The sequence below is a fragment of the Neoarius graeffei genome, chromosome 8 (genome assembly GCF_027579695.1).
Source record: "Neoarius graeffei isolate fNeoGra1 chromosome 8, fNeoGra1.pri, whole genome shotgun sequence".
Lineage (NCBI taxonomy): Eukaryota > Metazoa > Chordata > Actinopteri > Siluriformes > Ariidae > Neoarius > Neoarius graeffei.
In genome coordinates, this window is record NC_083576.1 from 31853673 (window position 1) to 31877865 (window position 24193).

The 24193-nt window shown below is 40.8% G+C and overlaps 1 protein-coding gene across 3 annotated transcripts in view; it reads left to right on the forward strand.

Annotated features, from left to right (window-relative positions):
• The first annotated feature begins 220 nt into the window (after positions 1-220).
• The window catches only part of LOC132890578 (fibronectin type-III domain-containing protein 3a-like), a 181543-nt gene continuing 157570 nt past the window's right edge, over positions 221-24193 (forward strand). For 2 of the 3 annotated variants that reach the window (XM_060927577.1, XM_060927580.1), the window contains exon 1: positions 221-439. The gene's annotated coding sequence lies outside the window, so the exon portion shown is untranslated. Of the gene's footprint in view, positions 440-5515; positions 5725-6356; positions 6586-24193 lie in introns of those variants that run through there. The other variant, XM_060927579.1, reaches the window with a different exon arrangement.

Genomic DNA, 24193 nt, shown 5'->3' on the forward strand with positions numbered 1-24193 from the left:
TCAACATCACACTGCATAGAACACAGTTACAGAGACACCATGATGGGATCCAGTCGTCCTGTTAACCGCTGATGAATACTGTGGGCTAAGATAAATCAGGGAATAATGTGCATTCAGACACCCGCGTTTTTGCTTCAAACTCCTTCTTCCTTCCTCCCACTATGGGAAGTCCCTGGTCAGGCTTACGGAATTTCGCTTGCATTGCGCATGCGCCCGCCGAGCCTGATGGCGATGTAGAACCGCGAGATCGGGAATTCACCTCAGATGTTCCCTCTTTCAGCCAAGTGCAGGTTGTGGTGGGGATGAACACAAATAAGCAGTTGTGCGGAATAACGAGGATCTCGGGGACGGATTACAATCGATTTGCAATTCTTCACCAGCTCGTATAATCACATGCGAGCTGCGTCGTCCATGTCTTCTCCGTTTCGGCACTATTGCGGTAGGCAATGACTATTTGCTTCCTCACATCACTCACACTCATGCATGGAAACGGCGCTGCTTTGAAGCAACGTGTGCGGGGTCCTGTCCAATTTCCATTTCCAGACTACTCACTCCCGCCTTATGGTCACTCACCGACTCAGACTACGCCCTGTTCGTCATTAACTGACCCTCATCATTTTCCCAACTTCCGCCTGGATCTGAAGACTTAGGGGGGGGGAAATTAAATAAAACAAAACAAAGAAACAAAACGATTCATCAAGGCAGATTTTACTTTGACTCGAGACTGGTTGTGCTTCACTTATAACGAAATCTTTTTGTTTTTAACAACAGTGGAAAGAAATATTTAGAACATTAAAAACCGCTAGCTAGTTTTCCTCTGGAATGATATCGAGCAGCAGTAGTGCTAAGGGTGTTGTGTTGTCGCCAGATTAAATCCGAGTACGTGGCGCCTCTGTATTTCTTTTATTCACTGGAAGAAGCCACACGTATTTGTTTCTGTTAGTGGCCAAGTAAACACTTCTAAACTAGTAGTGTGTTTAGTTGTTTAGCTCGAAGGAGCCTACAGTCTGTTGAAAAGGAGGCATTCTCTTTATAAAATCAAGTGAACTACATGTGTTTGTTTACTGTTCTGGGTCCACAACTATTTCACACAACATTTGCTTTTAATAATTTACCACAGGCTTTTACACAAGGTGACACTTTTATCAAAGGGTTAAGGGTCTTGCTCGAGGGACTAATAGGAACAACCAGGGCATCAGTCAGCGATTTTGATTTGATTCAGATTATGATACTTGAGTCAATCAATCAATCTTCATAATCCCTAGCACAAGTTTTGCTAAGAAATCACCAATGAAACGTTGGAGCCAAATTGTTAAGAAAAACTTTAGATTATATTTGTTACACACACACACACACACATATATACACTACCATTCAAAAGTTTGGGGTCACTCAGACAATTTTGTGTTTTCCATGAAAAGTCACACTTTTATTTACCACCATAAGTTGTAAAATGAATAGAAAGTCAAGACATTTTTCTGGCCATTTTGAGCATTTAATCGACCCCACAAATGTGATGCTCCAGAAACTCAATCTGCTCAAAGGAAGGTCAGTTTTATAGCTTCTCTAAAGAGCTCAACTGTTTTCAGCTGTGCTAACATGATTGTACAAGGGTTTTCTAATCATCCATTAGCCTTCTGAGGCAATGAGCAAACACATTGTACCATTAGAACACTGGAGTGATAGTTGCTGGAAATGGGCCTCTATGGACCCTTTTCACGTGACGTCACGACAAACGCGGCCGCCATTTTGGACGTGTACTACCAGTAGTTTACCACAGCCAACATTGAGGAACGGCAGCAAAGAAAGTTTTTACTTTCAGCAAGATTTCCATCATGCCACTATATTGTTGTGCACCTGGATGTAGTAACCATCAACAAACAAGGCAAGGTTTATCATTTTATCGGATCCCGACGGAGAAGATGGATAGCGGCCATTAACAGATTGGCAGCCCTCGGCATACCAACGCTTGTGTAGTGACCACTTTGTTGGAGGTAAGACGAATAAAATTAGCCAGAAAAGGCATTACATTGCTGTTAACATTCTGTGGCGGCGAGTGTGTAACCAAATAGGCTAAAATAACCCATTGTAACCTCTTTGTTCTTCTGTAGTAGCTATTGTTGACTAGCTAATGTCAACAAGTAGCTGGTATGTTACTGTAGCAATGTTTACGTTCAGTCATTTGGATGACTGTTAAAACCTTTCAGTCTCAAGTTTTTCCTTTACTGTATTTACTAGTTTACTGTAATTATGATCCGGCAGCTATTTACACCGGATCCAGTATAAATAGCTGCCGGAGCCGACGTCCGAGGTTCCGGAGCGCGCTCCGGCTTGCTCTCCCTCAAATTAAGCAGCGCGCGCTGGCTTGCTCCCAGAGTGCTCCGGCCGAGGTTCCCCTCAAATTAAGCAGCGCGCGCCGGCTTGCTCCCGGAGTGCTCCGGCCGAGGTTCCCCTCAAATTAAGCAGCGCGCGCCGGCTTGCTCCCGGAGTGCTCCGGCCGAGGTTCCGGAGCACACTCCGGCCGAGGTTGCCCTCAAATTAAGCAGCACGCTCCGGCTTGCTCCAGGAGTGCTCCGGCCGAGGTTCCCCTCAAATTAAGCAGCGCGCGCCGGCTTGCTCCAGGAGTGCTCCGGCCGAGGTTCCGGAGCACACTCCGGCTGAGGTTGCCCTCAAATTAAGCAGCACGCTCCGGCTTGCTCCAGGAGTGCTCCGGCCGAGGTTCCCCTCAAATTAAGCAGCGCGCGCCGGCTTGCTCCAGGAGTGCTCCGGCCGAGGTTCCGGAGCACACTCCGGCCGAGGTTGCCCTCAAATTAAGCAGCGCGCTCCGGCTTGCTCCGGAGCAAGCCGGAGCGCGCTCCGGAACCTCGGCCGGAGCACTCCTGGAGCAAGCCGGCGCGCGCTGCTTAATTTGAGGGGAACCTCGGCCGGAGCACTCCTGGAGCAAGCTGGAGCGCACTCCGGAACCTCGGACGTTGGCGTGTATGTGTATGGCGATGGGTTTTTAACGACATAGGTATACAGATCATGTGGGCCGAAGTCAGGTAAAGACGAGGGCTTCGTGTATTTCCGTACGTCAGTGAACAATCCTGGTGGAAGCAGGTAAACGTCATTCTCTAAGCCTGCTAACCTCAATTTTTGCAAATATCTCTCCCTCTGCTCGCCCTGTAAATGCCCTACGTCGCTGGATAGTGAAGGTGTTTTCTGCATCTCGCTCCTTTTTCTTTTATGTTTTTCGTTTGTCGCCTTCCTCGCATTCAAACTGATTCGAGCCGAAGTCCACTATATGTCCAAAATGGCGGTCGCGTTTACAAAGGTCACGTGACTGAAAAGGGTCTATACACCTATGTAGATATTGCACCAAAAACCAGACATTTGCAGCTAGAATAGTCATTTACCACATTAGCAATGTATAGAGTGTATTTCTGATTAGTTTAAAGTGATCTTCATTGGAAAGAACAGTGCTTTTCTTTCAAAAAGACCCCAAACTTTTGAACGGTAGTGTGTGTGTGTATATATATATATATATATATATATATATATATATATATATATATATATAATTTTACAAAGAAAAAGAGGAGAAAAAGACAACCTGTACAAAACTAGAGTTATCGACACCTAAGCGATCTTTTGGCCATTGCAAAAGTAGAAAAGACTTTCAATATGTAAATTGTGCATGAATAGTTACTCAAACTTCCACTGTAAAAAAAAATTAGTTGATTCCCGATTGCTTAGCGTATCAGATCATATGACACCGTTCCACAATTATCGACACCTTTGTCCACAGTTATCGACACCGTTCCACAATTATTGACGTCCAGATGATTATTTATTTAAAAAAATAATAATAACCGGTATATGGTATTAAGTTAACAAAACATAGTTTTTATTTAACATTTGTTTTGCATAGACTTATATTTAGTACAGAATATGTTTTATATAAATATATCGATGTTGGTGCTTATGTAAATGAGGACGTAATTCTAATGTTTATAAACAAATGAACTGACAATGTTTAAGCTGTGTCAGAAAATCTTTTTGTTCCACTTTCTACCCACTTGCTAAGTATTTTCGTAGATCACATTTTGTTAATTTGATCTTTGAATCAAAATATAAAATGTTTACTGATATTGTAATATGTGGTAGATATTTACATCAAACTGCAAAAAATATTTTCTGAATGGAATAGAAAAATCTGAATATTTCAATCGTGTAATTTTTTATATGCTAGGAATTTAATTCTGGTCTAATTCTATTCATTGCAATAGGATTCCAAATACTCTATAAGCATTCCATTCTGTTATGAATCAGAAAAAAAATTATCATAAATCACAGCACTTTTATTTTTTTAAAGTACTTAATCTACTTCAACAATATTACACAAAGATCAATCCATAACAGTCGCAAATGTCACTTAATTCCACAGGGTGTTGATAATGGTGGACACCGGTGAAAGTGATCACTATTATCGAAACATCACGTGACTTCTCAAATGCGCGTTTAGATACAAAATGCCGACTATCAAATGAAAGAGTAAGAAACAAGTAGGTTTCAACAAAGATATCATGAAATATCGGTGAATTTGATAAGTAAAAACATGTCCATAATCTTTCCACCATGCTTACCTGCGATGATAATGTCTGGGTTTTCCTCAGATTGCTGATCGTGCTAGAAAAAAATTCCATCTCAGGTAACGAGCTGTGTCATCAGACGACAAGATCAAAGGGTGGGGGGGCCTTCTGGTTGATTAATTAACCAGTAATAACTGTTGTAACTGAAACTCACCTTTGTAAAATAGTTTTTTATTGGTAAATCTGAAAAAGTGTTGATAATTATGGACTGTCAATAATTGTAGGTGCTGCTCTAGATTTCAATATCCACTCAGTTACTGGTTGCAGTGAGCTCTGATACTGCTGATTTCTTTTTGACAGAACTATCATATCATGATACTTTTAGTAGACATGGTAGACATTGCCAGTAAAACAGTTTTTTTTAAGTAAAACACTGAGTTGAATTGAGGTATTTCACCTGACGTCACAGGGTCACGTGACGCCCCGGTGTCCGCCATTTTGAACGTCAAGCTACATACTAATGCTGCAGACAGAGAGGTAGAACCAGCTTGAAAAAAAAACGTGTTACAGACACCTAGAATAGATTAATTTGTCAGTAAGCACTCTATAAATAACCATGGTGTTTGCTTGTTGTGCTGTGGGCTGCCACAACAGACAGGGACAGCGTGCAGGACGCTCCTTTTACCGGTTTCTAGTGATGGGAATTTCGGCTCTTTTTCGGGAGCCGGCTCTTTTGGCTCTTCTTACTATAAGGAGCCGGCTCTTTCGGCTCCCAAACGGCTCCTGAGATTTTATTTTTGATTTAATTGCTGCAATTAACTAATTAATTAATAAAATTATTATTTATATTTTATCAATAGGATGTTTTCCATTTTATTTTTTAGTTTTTGTAGCCATTGTAAAGCTTTGTAAAGTATAGCAGTGTAACAATGTTCTAGCTATAGAAATAAAACTTACTTACCAATTAATAAATTATTTTCTCACAAACATAATGCAAAACTGTGTTATATTACCAATATAAAATACACAGCTGATTTTCCCCTCCTCAGGTGCCTCACAGACTCCTCTCCCCTGCGCTCCACAGCTTTAAGCATTACACCAATTTTCGTATTTTCGCAGCTGTGAATGACATCAACCCCCCCAACCAAAAAAAGTAGGCGTACACCATGCTACTTTTTTCCTTTGAATGGTAATAGACAACACAAAGACGCAATCGGACAGCAACTTTTTTTGTGAAAGTCTCTCTCTCTCTGAGGTAGTCTGGTTAACACCAGACCATATCACAAGTGAAATATGGTCTGGAATCCGCCTATTGAATTTCTCGTAGGGGAGGTGTGGTTTACGATTGTCAACGGCCGTTTATTGGACGTTGCGTATGTCTATCATTTGGCGTATACGTAGCCCATGGCCAATCATGGCAGTTGTACCCGGTGACGTAGTTAGAGCGACGAAGAAGACGAAGAGGCGAAGAAAGACTGAAACGCCAAACGCTGTTCTTTTTTTAAAACAAACTTTCGCTCTAAACTATTCAGAACAGTGTCTAAAGCTTGATCGAAAGTTTGGTTCGTATCACTCGCTGCCATGTTAAATGTGATCCATAAACAGTCCCAAATAAACTACAAGCTTCCGTTTGTCGAGTACTATGCGTCACCGTCTTTCCACCCCTCCCCACTCTCTGATTGGCTCCCTAACTCAGGCGAGCCTTTAGACCATAGTTTCCATGCTGTCTTTTCAGATTGGAACGATTGTGCAAAGCAGCATGGGATTTCCCAGGCTATCTCTGAGGCACCTAAGGACAAAAAAACTAATTCGGCTCCCCAACTCGGCTTCCACCGAAGAGCCGGCTCCCGTCGTTCACTTCAAAGAGCCGGCTCTTTGAACCGGATCGTTCGCGACCGACACATCACTACCGGTTTCCTACTGACCCAGACAAGAGGGCCAAATGGATTGCAGCTGTGAAGAGACAGGATTGGGAGCCAACAGAGTACTCCAGACTTTGCAGTGATCATTTCAGGTTAGTTTATCAGTTAACGCAATTTTGATAAAATATATAGCAAAAAGTAAATGGGTCAGTGTTTGTTAACCCATCTGAGCAGTGAAACAAGGCAGTGTTAATTTGTCTAGGGTTGCATGTAGCAGACATCAGACATAAAACGCAATAACAGAGGCTAGAAAGAAACGGGACACAGAAATAAATAAACAGGGCTCCATACCAAGGCTGGGTATGTTTGTGATAAAAGACAGATCCAATTTAACACGAATCACAGCTTACTTTCTTGTTAAAATGTGCAAAGGTCTCCACCATCTCATACCACCTTGCACTGAAGGACTTAAGCGTGCCGTCCAAAATGGCTGTGTCACGTGACTTGGTCACGTGGGTGAAATACCTCAATAGTTAGTTATTACTTCTGCCAACTGTGTTGGAGGAGGTAATGTTTTCACCTCCGTTTGTTTGTTTGTCTGTCTGTTCCCAACGTAACTCAAAAAATCATGAACAGATTTTGATGAAATTTTGAGGAAAAGTAAGCCATGGGCTAGGGCTGCACAATATATCGAAAAAGTATCAATATCGCGATATCATAGTTTGCGATACACATACCGCAAAAATTACTTAAATTTCGATAAAAGGCACATTTTTCTGTGCCGTCCAATCACATTTGAATGTCAACAAGCGCCGCGGGATAACTCCGCCCCCTATTGCAAAACAAGTAAAAGCCTCGTGGTGATGGCGGAAGGCGGGAGCAAGTGTGGTGAGACAAACTTGTGTGAGGAGGAACTGGTTTCCAAAAAAAAAAAATGCACGTCTGCTATTTGGAAGTACTTTGGATTCAGGAGGGGTGATGTACTGCAAACTCAGGTACTTTGCAAGACATGTACCTGTAAAACAGTGGTGGGGCGGCTCACTGGGACAAACACTGCTGTACAGAAGCATAAAAACATAAAACCGTGCTCTCTCTCTCACACACACACACTACCTCTCACTCTCACACACTACCGCTCGCTCACTCACACACACTACCCCTCTCACTCTCTCTCTCACACACACACTACCGCTCGCTCACTCACTCACACACACTACCGCTCTCTCTCTCTCTCTCTCTCTCTCTCTCTCTCTCTCTCTCTCACACACACACACACTACCGCTCGCTCACTCACACATGCTACCGCTCTCTCTCTCTCTCTCTCTCTCTCTCTCACACACACACACACACACACACACACACACACACACACACACACACCACTGCTCTCTCACCCGCATGTGTTATTAACAGATTGTGTTTGAGTTTATGGTGAATCTGTGTCGCTCACCTTCATCTCCCGGGAGCCGCTGAAATTGCCATTTTGAATGCTTTATGTTAATGTAATGTAGTTTTCAGTTTTTTGTTTACTTCAACTTAAGACATTTTCTGCTGCGCTCACAAAAATTAAGAGATTTAAAGATGATTGATGGACACCATTGCAGGTGTAGCCATGTTTTTCCAATAAAAAATAATGTTGGAATGGAAGCGATGCATTGGGTGTTTTTTTTAAATGCTAGATACAGGGCAGAACGGCGAGTAGAGGTAAGAAAAACATTATATATTTAATTATCGTGATACATATCGATATCGAGATATTCAGTCATGTTATCGAATATCGCATATTTTTCTGATATCGTGCAGCACTACCATGGGCCAAGGAACAATTATTAGATTTTGATGCAAATCTTGATATGTATGCGGATCCAGGATTTTTTTTTTTGTCTGTTCTCAATGTAACTCAAAAAGTAGTGAATGGATTCTGATGAAATTTGGTGTCCAGCCTTAGTATTATCCTAGGTTCAAGTGATTTGATGCTGATGTTGATAATATGTGGCTTTGCAGAGGTCAGCATGCTACCCAAGTGTCCTTATAGTTTATTATCTTTTATTATATATTCAGTACTATGCAAAATTCTTAGGCACTCTATTTTATTTTTTTAGTACAAACTTTGTTATAGATTTTTATTTGATGACTTCTATATTATGGTTGTGTAGTGGTTAACACTGTCGCCTCACAGCAAGAAGGTCCTGGGTTTGAGCCCAGTGGCTGACAAGGGCCTTTCTGTGTGGAGTTTGCGTTTTCTCCCTGTGTGTGTGTGGGTTTCCTCTGGGTGCTCCGGTTTCCCCCACAGGCCAAAGACATGCAGGTTAGGCTAATTGGTGGCTCTAAATTGACCGTAGGTGTGAATGGTTGTTTGTGTCTGTGTGTCAGCCCTGTGATGATCTGGCAATTTGCCCAGGGTGTACCCCGCCTCTTGCCCATATCAGCTGGGATATGCTCCAGCTTGCCTACAACCCTGTACAGGATAAACTAATGGATGGATGGAGTTCTACATTTTCGAGTCAGGACAGAAACATTTTAGAGTTCCAAACATTAGTTTTCCAGCATAAAATTAAATGTTATAGGAAAAAAAAAAGTTTGTATGTCACAGTAAAGAAAGTAGTATATTACATAAGGGACACTTTTCAGACAAAAAACATAATGAAGGCTGCTGGGTTTTCCTGCAAAAATAAGAAGCAAATATGACAAAGTGTCCAGAAGAACTGTGGCTGGTTCTGCAAGATGCTCAGTAAAACCTACAGCTCATATCCTTATAAAACTGCACTCACTGTACATGAGACAAAATTTTGTCACACGAAATATAAACGTTGTTTCATATATTCCTGTTTACTGCTCTTTATAGTATTTTTTTAATGTAGAAACATTTAATTTCATTACTTTTGAAGGCATATTTACATTTTTGAAGACTTTTCCACAGGACTGTATCTCTCTCTCTCATATATATATATATATATATATATATATATATATATATATATATATACACACACACACACACACACACAGTGGTGCTTGAAAGTTTGTAAACCCTTTAGAATTTTAGATAAAGAGAACTCAGTTAAACAAATGAGACAAAAATATTATACTTGATCATTTATTTATTGAGGAAAATGATCCAATATTACATATCTGTGAGTGGCAAAAGTATATGAACCTCAAGGATTAGCAGTTCATTTGAAGGTGAAATTAGAGTCATGTGTTTTCAATCAGTGGGATGACAATCAGGTGTAAGTGGGCACCCTGTTTTATTTAAAGAACAGGGATCTATTAAAGTCTGATCTTCACAACACATGTTTGTGGAAGTGTATCATGGCACGAACAAAGGAGATTTCTGAGGACCTCAGAAAAAGCATTGTTGATGCTCATCAGGCTGGAAAAGGTTACCAAACCATCTCTAAAGAGTTTGGACTCCACCAATCCACAGTCAGGCAGATTGTGTACAAATGGAGGAAATTCAAGACCATTGTTACCCTCCCCAGGAGTGGTCGACCAACAAAGATCACTCCAAGAGCAAGACGTGGAATAGTCGGCGAGGTCACAAAAGACCCCAGGGTAACTTCTAAGCAACTGAAGGCCTCTCTCACATTGGCTAATGTTAATGTTCATGAGTCCACCATCAGGAGAACACTGAACAACAATGGTGTGCATGGCAGGGTTGCAAGGACAAAAGCCACTGCTCTCCAAAAAGAACATTGCTGCTCGTCTGCAGTTTGCTAAAGATCACGTGGACAAGCCAGGAAGCTATTGGAAAAATGTTTGTGGACAGATGAGACCAAAATAGAACTTTTTGGTTTAAATGAGAAATGTTTGGAAAAAGGAAAACACTGCATTCCAGTATAAGAACCTTATCCCATCTGTGAAACATGGTGGTAGCAGTATCATGGTTTGGGCCTGTTTTGCTGCATCTGGGCCAGGACAGCTTGCCATCATTGATGGAACAATGAATTCTGAATTATACCAGTGAATTCTAAAGGAAAATGTCAGGACATCTGTCCATGACCTGAATCTCAAGAGAAGGTGGGTCATGCAGCAAGACAACCCTAAGCACACAAGTCGCTCTACCAAAGAATGGTTAAAGAAGAATAAAGTTAATGTTTTGGAATGGCCAAGTCAAAGTCCTGACCAACATCCCACCAACATCCCAGAGTTGAATCTGTTCTGTACGGAGGAATGGGCTAAAATTCCTCCAAGCCGGTGTGCAGGACTGATCAACAGTTACCGGAAACGTTTAGTTGCAGTTATTGCTGCACAAGGGGGTCACACCAGATACTGAAAGCAAAGGTTCACATACTTTTGCCACTCACAGATATGTAATATTGGATCATTTTCCTCAATAAATAAATGACCAAGTATAATATTTTTTGTGTCATTTGTTTAACTGGGTTCTCTTTATCTACTTTTAGGGCTTGTGTGAAAATCTGATGATGTTTTAGGTCATATTTATGTAGAAATATAGAAAATTCTAAAGGGTTCACAAACTTTCAAGCACCACTGTATATGTGTGTGTGTGTGTGTGTGTGTGTGTGTGTGTGTGTGTACAGAGAGAGAAAGAGAGAGGATATTACACAGTTGTGCAAAGATATGAAGTTTATCTTTAAGTGGTGAATATATTCACGAGTGAGTGAAGTGAATGAGCGAAAATATTTTCAACACAAGAAGATAAACTTAATATCTTTGCACCACTGTGTAATGTTCTTTATATTATGGACACATCCACACAAAAAAAATCGCAAGTTCATCTCGTCTCATTATCTCTAGCCACTTTATCCTGTTTTACAGGGTCGCAGGCAAGCTGGAGCCTATCCCAGCTGACTACGGGCGAAAGGCGGGGTACACCCTGGACAAGTCGCCAGGTCATCACAGGGCCGACACATAGACACAGACAACCATTCACACTCACACCTACGGTCAATTTAGAGTCACCAGTTAACCTAAGTATCATGCTAGCTGAATAGAATATATCTGATAGACCACTCAACACCAGCCAATATTATTTAAATATGTCACTTAGATCTGTGATGGGGGCGGCACGGTGGTGTAGTGGTTAGCGCTGTCGCCTCACAGCAAGAAGGTCCTGGGTTCGAGCCCCGGGGCCGGCGAGGGCCTTTCTGTGTGGAGTTTGCATGTTCTCCCCGTGTCCACGTGGGTTTCCTCCGGGTGCTCCAGTTTCCCCCACAGTCCAAAGACATGCAGGTTAGGTTAACTGGTGACTCTAAATTGACCGTAGGTGTGAATGTGAGTGTGAATGGTTGTCTGTGTCTATGTGTCAGCCCTGTGATGACCTGGCGACTTGTCCAGGGTGTACCCCGCCTTTCGCCCGTAGTCAGCTGGGATAGGCTCCAGCTTGCCTGCGACCCTGTAGAAGGATGAGATGAGATCTGTGATGTATTTCGTCTGAAAAATGCAAGTTTTTCAACATGAAAAGATAAACTTTATATCTTTAAGCCAATGTGTGATTTTCTTTTTATTACATAGACACATTCACAAACAAAAAGTACCCAAATTTATCAAAACAACTCATCGATTTCCTCACGCTTGAGGATATTGGAAAATATGTTACTCAATGTCCCAGATGTGGTTCATATGAAAAATACCAGTGGCATGGTTCCTAATAAAACACTCCCATCTATATAATAAATCTGTATGTTGTATATTTACTAAATGCAGTTATTTAACACAAAAGGATGGGCAAAAATTTTAAACACTAAAGTTTTTTTTTACATTAAAATATGCTGCTTTCAATCAAAACTTGCATTTATTATAAAAAAAATACTCATGAAACCTCAAAGAATTTTACCCTGATTAAATTTTTCATGATATCAGTATTATAATGTCATATTTTCTTGCTTTGCCCCATCATGTTCATACAGTATATCTATAGATTTCAATGTCATTCCCCTACATATAGAAATATACCGTAGACATCTAGTACATTTTCAAGTCCACACATCTGTTTTCAAATGTCTAAAAAAACTCAGGATTTTATAGATGTTCTTTGCATTCCCTTTCTGTATTTAAAACGTCAGTGGGAGGCTCGGGTACTCCATGTCTCTCTTTTATTGGTGGATCAACAGGTAGGAGCCAGTTTCGGTTTGTTCTGCTCCCACATTTCCTGAGTAAATCCTGCTGGTGGAGTCAAGGCAGTGGGACTCAAACTACTAACTTACACATATAAGATTAAGCAATAATTATCATTTTGTCTCCCAAATCAATTTCAGCAGTGGGTTAGGACTGTGTGAGTAATAAATCATTCCTCAGACGGAGGTAAAGTCTGTTCTGTTATTGTCTTAGTTCAAAGGCAAGGTTTCGACACCCAGTAAAATCTCCACTGCTGAACGAATGAAGGCTTGCAGGTTGAATTGATACCTACAGGGGTGTATTAGCTCTTCCAGTGTGCATTTAGGTCCAGATGGATGTGTACTATAGGTGTTCGTTCAGAGCTGTGGGTTTTGCTGTGTACCCTGTTATTTTGTTTTGCAGGACTGTGAGGCCTCTCACAAGTCTGATATGAGGAAAACTGTACCTGAGTGTGTTTGGTCAGAGAAAAGGATAGACAGACACTGTGTATGTTTGACCACACCGTTATAATTACACACCATAACCATGAGACATTGGTTAGAACTTTATTTCCACCTAGTTAAAAAGTTGTGTTATTTTTGGACATGATGAATGATGTATTCCAGAAGAGGGTACAAGGAAGGTGAAAGGAGCGGTCACAGGAAATTGAGATTCCCCATTTGAGCGTCTTTTGTCTTATAAGGGTTTGGTTTCCTCAGTGCCCGGTGCCTTGTGTCACACCTTTCACAAAGGCTGGCCTCATGCTGGATGCCCTGGGGGCATTTTCAAACTCTGATCTAATTTTTCCTGCTTCCCTCATTCCCTCCCTGTGACATAGCCACACTGTAGCCTATTTCAGAAAAAGTGCTATGAACTAGGCTTTGTATGATTTTATTCATTTTTAGTATTTGACCAGTAATTCAAAAATAGTAGCTGACTAGTCGTCTGGGACCAATTCAAAGCATCACTATTTCAGGCTGTTTTATTAGTGCAGTTAAATGCTGATCAACAAAAGCAAAGGATCTGTCAAACCTCACTTCAGTTAACAGCCATACACAGGCTACAAATGAAATTTCCAGTTTCAGTGTTTTAAGGCTACACTGTTCATGACAAAAAGAGATAAACCAGTGCCATAAATGTACAAAGTAAATAAATCTGTGCATTGTATTACACTCGTGTGGATGACCTGGCAGCCCAGCTTGAAATAGTTGCTTCTGAAACCGAGAACGCACAGCATGGAAGCTCATGCCAGTCAGCAGAGCCCTTTTTAAAGCTCAGTCTTGTTTGGATGTCATCTTCTGTGTCTATAGCAGCAACTGGGAAGTTCTTCCATCAAGTTCAACTCCAGCCTCAGTAGCATCAAGAACAAGTCTAGATCAGTCTAAATTCGCTTAGTGGAACAGTGATGTGACAGCAAATGCACTTGTTTGCACAGTGCAGGCCATAATTAAATCCACAATGTTACAGTGTAAGGATTTTATTTAAACTTTAGCTTAAAAGGATAATAAAATGATTGTACAAGGAATTCCACCAGAAGAGAGCAGGAGTGGAACAAAAAAAAACAAATTGCACACATCTTTACACATACTACCTTCTGTCACTAGTGAATGTACATTGTAAGTATTTGGACACCTAACTGCCACACTCATATACGTATGTTGAACGTCCCATTCCACATTGTGGGAAATAAGGAATTTTAAGCAGACTGTAACAGGAGTTGTTGTCTGTCTGTCCAAGTTGTTGTCTGTCTGTCCAAATTTCAGCCTGTCCGAATGATGGGCCAAAGGCCCAGAACAGTGCGGCTGGGGGTCTGGGGCCCGTCTTTGGGCCCCGGAAGCTGAAGGACTTTAGATGCCTGGAGATTGCTTCTCAGCTATTTCCAGGCACATTTTTGTGATCTTCAAAGGCCAGATTACACTAGACATGAGTTGTTAATCACACTACAAATTGAATATAATTTACAAGAAAATGTCAGAAGATTCAAGAAAAACATGCTTAAAGTTATACCCAAACAGTAACAGTAGCACACGCAGGTTAGTTCCATGTCTAGAAAAAAGTATGGGGGTTGAAGGATGTTCTAGTTGGTTACAACTTACTGGTACTCATATATAGGTGCTATAATAACACTCATGAAACATTATGTCAGCAATGACTATTTTTATGCCTCTGCCACCGTAAGGTGCAGGAGGCATTATGTTTTCAGGTTGTCCGTCTGTCCGTGCGTGCGTCCGTGCATGCGTCCGTCCTGAAACCTTGTGAACACGATATCTCAAAGGATAATGAAAGGAATTTCACCAAACTTTCACCATTTGTGCGCTTTGGGACAAACATGAACTGATTAGATTTTGAGATCAAAAGGTCTAAGGTCAAGGTCACTGTGAGGTCAAATGTCTGTCCGAAAACCTTGTGAACACAATATCTCCAAGGCAAATGAAAGGAATTTCACCAAACTTTCACCATTTGTGCATTTGGGGACAAAGATAAACTGATTAGATTTTGAGATCAAAAGGTCTAAGGTCAAGGTCACTGTGAGGTCAAATGTCTGTCCGAAAACCTTGTGAACACAATATCTCCAAGGCTGATACAAGTAATTTCACCAGGTCAAGATTACTGTGAGGTCAAATGTCCATCCCCAAATCACAACTTAATAAGGCATGTAGTCTACCGGGCGAAGGCATCCCCATCGACGCCGCTGGCGTCGAGTTCTAGTTTATACTATGTTTATAATAAGTCTATAAGAAATTTAGTAATTAATAATACAACTATTCTTCCATAATAGACTTAAAATATTGAGGACGAGATTAGGGCTGAACGATATATCGTTATCGTATCTATATCTAGATATGAACATTCAAGATATTAATATCGAAAAAGCAACGATATAGACGATATAGATTTCCCCTCCCCGTGCTCACCCTGCATGTACAGCTCTGGCAGTCACAACAAACATCATTTTTACGATTGCCCTTGAATGCACCGCTAAGGCCAGCCAACCACAAACCTTATTTCATGCTTGCTGTGGATCGACAGCTGAAGCCAACCAATGACAAACATATGAGGGCGGGAGTGAGGGAGACGGAGACCGACGCTCACACACTACAGACACAGTGGGGAAATTAAAAAGAAAGAAAGAAAATGAGTGCGGAAGATAATGCGGCCGGTGGCGGTGCAGAATCTGACTTGGTGCCAAAACATTAAATCATCCTCCATTATTTGGAGGTATTTTGGATTCAAAAAGGACAATGTTAACCAGAGTGAGGGTGTTGTGCAGGTCGTGCTTAGCAAAAATTGCGACGAAGCAAGGTAGCACAACAAACATGTTTCACCACCTGAAACAACACCATTGTGTGCTGCACGAAGAGTGTATGACAATGAGAGAAACACCGGGGACTTCTCAGTCATCCCAAAATAAGCCAAAGCAAAGTTTGATTGCTGATGCGTGCAGTAGCATTACACCTTACGAGTCGACGTCCACCAGACATAAAGAAATTACAGACGCTATAACATACCACATTGCAAAAGACATGGTACCTGTGTACACAGTCTCGAAAGAGGGCTTTAAAAAATGGTTCGGATGCTGGACAAGCGTTATAAATAATTTATGTAATTATAATTTATGTTAATGTTGATGACTGGCAGTGAGTTCTTAAAAATAAAACTGCACTTTCCACATTTTTTTGTATTATGATGTTTTTATTTTTCTGAAAAATGCTTGGTTTTCACTGAACCCATAGTCATATCGTATCGTATCGATATCGAGATATCTGGCATGAATATCGAGATATGAAATTTTGTCCATATCGTTCAGCCCTGGACGAGATTCCAAGTAACTTTGCAACAAAATTACTTTTAAAATTACTCAAAACTAGACATGATCATATCATTTGCCATTCAGACTAAAATCTGCTGGAATAGAACTTAAATAGAAGAAGAAGAAACCTTTATTTGTCACATGCACACTTCAAGCACAGTGAAATTCATCCTCTGCATTTAACCCATAGAAAAAATAAAAACTATTGAAATAAAATCTACATCCTATAAAGCATATGACTATAACTGTCATTCTTTTTATGAATAAAAAAAATGCACATCATAACAACAGCATAACCACTGATTGGCAGTTTGGCACTTAACATAATACTGTACTGCAAAGTTTCATGCAAACTGAGCTCTTAATCAACCAACTGGATCAATCAGATACTGTCAACCCTAAAACACTTGTTCAACTGCATCATGCAATAAAAACAACAGTGAATGCTGAGTGTATTATTATTGTCTTATTTAGTGTGCCACTTGGGGGAGAGGGAGGTGCCTATAACTTTTGGCGGGGCTAGGACCTTCGGTGGCAGAGTTATGAATTTTTAAATCCCTGCGCACGCAAGTGGCTGGAGGCATGGCTCGTGCTAAAGCTTTCCGCAATCCACACTCACTCCTGACGTTGGATTGAACCAAGCCTAGGCTTGTTCGAAAGGTCTCGGGGAGAGGAAGGAGCCTGTAAATTTTGGCATGGTTAGGACCTTCGGTGGCCGAGTTATGAATTTTTAAAGACTGGCATGAGCCATGGCTCATATTAAAGTTTTCGGCGAGCAGCACTCATGCAAAGATCTCGAGGGCGGATAACAGGCTGAGGCAGGGCCCTACCAGGCAGTGCCTGGGCTGGTTTGAAAGCGCTTGGGGAATGGCAGGCACCTGCAAATTTTGACGGGGCTAGGACCCTCAGTGGCCGAGTTATGAATTTTTAAATCCCCACGCATGAGCGCCTGGAGTAAGGGCTCATGCGCTCGCTGCTGATGTCAGATCAGGCCGCGCTCACTGCTGATGTCAGATTGGGCCGTGTCTGTACTGGTTTGAAAGGTCTCAGGGAGAGGGATGTGCCTGTAAATTTTGGCGGGGCGAGGACCATCGGTGGCCGAGTTATGAATTTTTAAAGTCGGGCTCGCAGGGGCCCCCGTTTCACAGGCCATGTTACAACATAATGTATTTGCCCAGCGTAACATTTGGAAGAAAATTAGAAGTAGGTTAGACCCATATCTTTACAATTTTTCATGGGTTTGTTGCTTTTGAATTACAGACGGACACATTCAAATTATTTTTTATTGGCCATCCGGTCCGATGCTTTTGATATACAGACGGACAAACGTGAAAATTACTGGTAAATGTCCGCCATCCTGGCCTTATTTCCCACACTGCATTCCAAATTTAGTCCCCCTTTGCTGTTATAATAACCTCCACTCTTCTGGGAAGACTTTCCAGTAGATTTTGGAGCATGGCTGTGGGGATTTGCTCATTTAGCCGTAAGAGGTCTAGTGAGATGAGGCACTGATGTCAAGTGAGGAAGCCTGGTGTGTAGCTGGCGTTCCAGTTCATCCCATGCAGTGTATTATAGTGTGACATATGACATGTAAAAAGTGGGAAATGAAAACATTGTGCTGAAAATTGGTTATGGAAGACACTTGGTTTGTACGATTGTGGAGAAAATGTCATCAGGATCCTTTACGATACAACCACTTTCAGAAGTGTAAAATAGAAGTGTATTCAGATGTTATAATAGTATTGATATTATATCGTCACCCCACACAGACAGGTAAGTTGGTTCACTCTTTGCTAAATCTAATTAAAAATGTCTTTATGTGATTTTACAGAAGCCAGAAAGCTAGTGAACAATGGCAAGTAAACAAATGGTTCACTTGAAATTAAAATGTATTATTATATAAAAACAAAGCAAAAAAAAAATCCACATAATACATATATTTGAATCCGTCAAGTCATTTTACTTTGAAACATATCACTCATCAAAAAATACAAGACCACAATAATATAATGGTATTAGCAATTGAATTAGCATTGGCACATCTATGTAGGATTGACCAGGGCTTGAGGTGCTTCATTCAAGAGCAGCTGTTAAACAGAGGCAAATGGAAGGACCCAATGCCTGCTGATGTCAAAGAGTTATTGTGTGGCACCGGTGCCCTTGGCTAAGGGGTGCCTGGCACTGCCAGGGCTCTTCACCCACAATCCCACACTAAGCTCTCACCACTTCTGGTCGAGCTTGAGAGAAACAGAAAGATAAAGAGACACACAGGCATTAATAGTATTTATTATTCACATGATAAAAAAAGGAATACAGTTAATATGAAGCCCTAACTGAAGGCCAAATACCAGTATTAAGGTCAAATACCAAGTGCACAACTGAGTATAACATTTTCCTAAACTTTGTGGAACAGTAATTAATCATTGATATTATAGGAATAATAAAATGACATTACAGAGCAATGGGTAATGTAACACTTGATGGAATATTTCTTACATTGAAAATCATATAAGGTTTCAAAATTTGACTTTCAGCATGGAGAATGTATATACCGGTATGCTGTTAAAAAAAAACTGAAAATTTTGCAGTAATTTGCCATCAGCAGGGTAGCCAGTCAAGTACTGTAAATAATTTACAATAAACAAGTGTAAACGTGTTTACAATAAAGCACTATAATATCATCCATATCTTACAAATGTACTGGATTATGTGTTACTTACGTTACTGTAAATATGTTTGCACTTGTCTATTGTAATTTTTTACAGTACTTTTTTAGCAACCTTATTGCTAGTAAATTAACGTAAAACTGTGCAGTCATTTTTTCAGTGATATTAACATGTCATTAAAATTTCCTCTTATACCCCATTGCTGTTGAATTCTCGATTCTGATTGGTCAGAAGGTGTTGATTGTGTGAATGTGTACAGGGTGTTTCAAAAAAAAAAATATATCATTTCACAGTCTAATAACTTTGCCAATTCTCATTCAATTTTAACAGCATGTGTGGAAACAGGTCAAAATTGTATGTTTAATGTTTTTTGTTTTTATCTTTTTAGGTATAGAAATGGCATTCACTGGAAAAGAAAAGGCGTTTTGTGTGTTAGAGTACGCTTGAACAAAGTCGAACAAGACTGCAGCGTGCATTTATGAGAGAATTCTCTAAAAATGCAACAACTGCAATGCAGATTTGGATATGGCACGAAAAGTTCAAAGAGGAAGGCTGTCTGTGTGTGTCTGTGTCTCAGGCGGCACACATATTGAAAATTTGTGAAATCGTTGATGGAATTCACATACCTTGAATTTCTCATTCAAATTTTGAGGAATACATTTTATATTGCTCAACATTATGCCTGTTCAGTTTCATTTGCCTAGACTATGTCGTTTCTGGGATATTTACATCTCAAATAATATCAAATTTTTTGAAACACCCTGTATAACAGCACGACTCGAGCAGTTTTTCCGACTGTAAGACAAAGCACAGATTTATATTAATGCACTCCTTCTAATATGTTATTGTTTCTATAATAGCAATTTTGCATGTTCAGAAGGGGTCTCCAGTGTCAGCACTTTGTACCAGCCAGAGGTAAAGCTCTAACTTTCCATATTCCGGCACAGGAAAGTTCCCGGAGGATTTTGTGTTTTTATAGCTTCTCAGGAAAATGACATGGTGTATTTTTTTAAAATTATCTTTGAGAGAAACAGGAGAGGTTTTATAGGGAAAGACTGTTTATAGCTGCTATAATGTAAGTGATACCAGGAACTGATTTGTTTTGTGGATGGTATACAGCACTACAAACAGAACTTTAAAGGAACAGTCCACCGTACTTCCATAATGAAATATGCTCTTATCTGAATTGAGACGAGCTGCTCCGTACCTCTCCGAGCTTTGCGCGACCTCCCAGTCAGTCAGACGCAGTCAGACGCGCTGTCACTCCTGTTAGCAATGTAGCTAGGCTCAGCATGGCCAATGGTATTTTTTGGGGCTGTAGTTAGATGCGACCAAACTCTTCCGCGTTTTTCCTGTTTACATAGGTTTATATGAGCAGTGACATGAAACAAGTTCAGTTACACAAATTGAAATGTAGCGATTTTCTATGCTATGGAAAGTCCGCACTATAATGACAGGCGTACTAACACCTTCTGCGCGCTTCGGCAGCGCATTGATATCTGAGCTCCAAGAGGTGAAGGTATCAATGCGCTGCCGAAGCGCGCAGAAGGTGTTAGTACGCCTGTCATTATAGTGCGGACTTTCCATAGCATAGAAAATCGCTACGTTTCAATTTGTGTAACTGAACTTGTTTCATGTCACTGGTCATATAAACCTATGTAAACAGGAAAAACGCGGAAGAGTTTGGTCGCATCTAACTACAGCCCCAAAAAATACCATTGGCCATGCTGAGCCTAGCTACATTGTTAACAGGAGTGACAGCGCGTCTGACTGCGTCTGACTGACTGGGAGGTCGCGCAAAGCTCGGAGAGGTATGGAGCAGCTCGTCTCAATTCAGATAAGAGCATATTTCATTATGGAAGTACGGTGGACTGTTCCTTTAAATGAATAAAAAGTGTAGTTCTTTAATAATTAAAAACAATTCCCTGTGGCATAAGTGAAATAAAAGTATTTCAAGATGTGCAGTTAATGGAAAATAATCAGCTTCATGGTAACAACTCTGCTTCATGTTGGGTCGCATCACATCACTGTGCTGTTGTTGTATTTTCCTATAAGAACACACTGTGCTGTAATTTGTTCCTTACATACTACAGATTTAATCCATTAAACTCGTATTCCTCTCTGTCATGTCTATATACACCTTTCCTATTAGTTTTAATGTAGGGACTGTATCATGTATAATAATTACTGTATAATACTGTGTGCTTAATATCAGGTAACTATAGAAGAAAAATAAGCCTTTATTGTCACATGTACACAAGCATAGTGAAATTCCTCCTCTGCAGTTAACCCATCTGAAGCAATGAACACACATATGCACACATACATACCCAGAGCAGTGGGCAGCTGCTCTGGGATCAAGAATCACAGTGCCTGGGGAGCAGGTGGGGGTTAGGTGCCTTGCTCAAGGGCACTTCAGCCATGATACAGGTGGGAGGGGGAAGTGCTGTTCATTCACTCAACTCCCCTCACGTTTTTCCTGCCAGTCCCAGGAACTGAACCGGCGACCCTTTGGGCCCAAAATTGTTTCTTTAACCTTCAGGCCATGGCTGCCCCCTTATTCATATAAGATGAATAACTGAACAATAAGCTTAAATAATTAGACATTGGACATTGATAAGACTAATAAGACTTACAAACCTTACTGCTCAGGCATTTTCTCCATCTCTCCTGGAACACACTGTCTCACGCAGCATCCTATAGGCCGGTAGATTGGTTACAGTATGATACCCATGAGGGAAGTGTGTGTGGTCTGAACTCTCCACTGTGTACAAGCACAGGTCATTTTGTGCTCTGGCATTGTGCAGAGTTTTCTGTCTCATCACACATGTTCCTTGTGTTTCCTGTTTACAGCCTGGGCTGAATTTGTGCTGAGGAGTGTGTGGAGTTATTGACTCCAGATGGGAAGTGTAGCATGAAGTTTGGAGCAACGGAAAGAAAGAGAGCACATCACTGCAGTCCCATCAACTTTTGCAGAAGACTGTGTTGAGGTCAAATATGTTCAGATATGAAGGAAAAAGTTCAGCATCACTTTTCCAGAGTTCTCAATCGCTGAATAAAAGCTAGACTTGTTTCAAACACAGATCACAATGTGGAATATTGTTTTGCCCCTTCTCTTGAGCTGGAAAATTGGTCATTTATGACGGATTCTTGGAAGACCCTCATATATTATTCAGAGAAACAAAAGTTCAGGAGTGAATTAAACCTATTTTTAATGCATCTGTATGCACAGTGTTCACATTTATGAAGTCTATTGAGTGTCTGAAGAATATGATACTGAATGGTATTTCAGATTCCTTGTTATATGCATCCAGTCATAGTAGGCTGGATAAACCTGTAAGATTTTGCTGTAGCTGAATTCTGGCAAACAGCCCAAAAAAAATCTGCAAGTCACATATATTTTACCAAAATTATGTGGCCATGTATTTATTTAGACTACTTTCTTGCATTGCCTTGGCTGTCTCCCTGTCAAGATAAGCTTTGGCAAGAAACCAGTTTAATAAATGTGTCAAAATGTCCACGATGCAGCTGTGTTGTCACATCAGTATCAAAACAGGGAAGAGTGTATACACATTCTGTACAGAGGACAATTTAAAAAATTGTTTGAATGGTGTGGCACAGTGGTGCAGTGGTTAGCACTGTTGGCTCACAGCAGGACAGTTCCGTATTTGAACCTTGTGGCTGACTGGGGTCTTTCTGTGTGGAGTTTACATGTTCTCCTTGTGCCTATGTGGGTTTCCTCCAACAATCCAAATTAGGTCAACTGGCTACTCTAAATTGCCTGTGAGTGTGGATTGTTGTCTGTGTTAGATTGGTGACACGGAGATACTGCCTTTCGCCCAAAGGCAACTGGGATTGGCTGGAACTCACCCTGATGGATAAGCAGTATAGATAGAAGGGACGCCAGTTTCACTAAAAGCACCTTTAATGGGAATGCCCATGTACAAATCAGTATGAGCTAGCTAGCCAGGCAGCTGACGTGTCTTCTTTGGGATCTACAGTACTGAGCAAAAGTCTTAGGCATAGGGCTGTGCAATATATCGAATATACTCGATATATCTCCGAAAATTCTGTGTGAGATACATAAAATTATTATATCGTAACTATTGAGTATTTTATGGTCATCTTCCGACTTGCGTTTGTTTCGTGTTTGTTGTGTTTGTTTAAAACATTTTCCGGTGGTTTTCTCCCTGTCCCTCAGGCAGTAACGTGAGAGGCTGCCTAAGGGTAAAAAAACCAATAACGTCACACACTCGCCAACTAATTCCGGGCGATATCTAGGTGCTGAAAGGAACTTGCGGGAAGATTTTCTAGTTTCGGTTTACAGCGCTGACTCAGTTTGTGCAATCGCTGGTGTTGCATAGGCTACCGTGTAAGCTTTGTCAATTACAGTGACAAATTAAAAATGGAAGCGGACAAATTGGTTCCTAAAAGAACTAATAAGGGGTCAGTCATCTGGCATTTTTTTGGATATCGTGAGGAGGACATGGAACAGCAAATGCCAATTTGTAAAGTGTGCAAAAAAACTGTCATCACGAAAGGCAGCAGCACTACAAATATGTTCCATCACCTGAAAACTCACCCGGTACAGTATGAAGAGTTTCTTAAACTCCAAACTACTTGCCCACGAGCTAAACCTCCCCCCACAAGCTAAACAAATGACCATAGCGGCCTCGTTCTCCAGAGCCACCCCATATGAGAAAACGAGTCAGAGATGGAGAGCTATAACGGATGCAATCACTAACTTCATTGCCGAAGACATGATCCCAATTAGTATAGTGGAAAAAACAGGCTTCCAAAAATTACTAAACACACTCGATCCCAAATATGAGTTGCCTGGTCACAGACATTTTACAGAGAAGGCAATACCGGAATTATACACATCTGAGAGGCAGAGCCAGAAAACATTCAGTTCAAAAGTGTGCAAAGAGAAAAATTATGTTTTGCAGATCTCTCTCTTCTCTCCTTCTCTCTCTCAATCTCTCTCTCTATTGTGAATGTTCCAGTGGTTCTCAGTAGTCAGGTTAATACAGTGGTGCTTGAAAGTTTGTGAACCCTTTAGAATTTTCTATATTTCTGCATAAATATCACTTAAAACATCATCAAATTTTCACATAAGTCCTCAAAGTAGATAAAGAGAACCCAGTTAAACAAATGAGACAAAAATATTATAATTGGTCATTTATTTATTGAGGAAAATGATCCAATATTACATATCTGTGA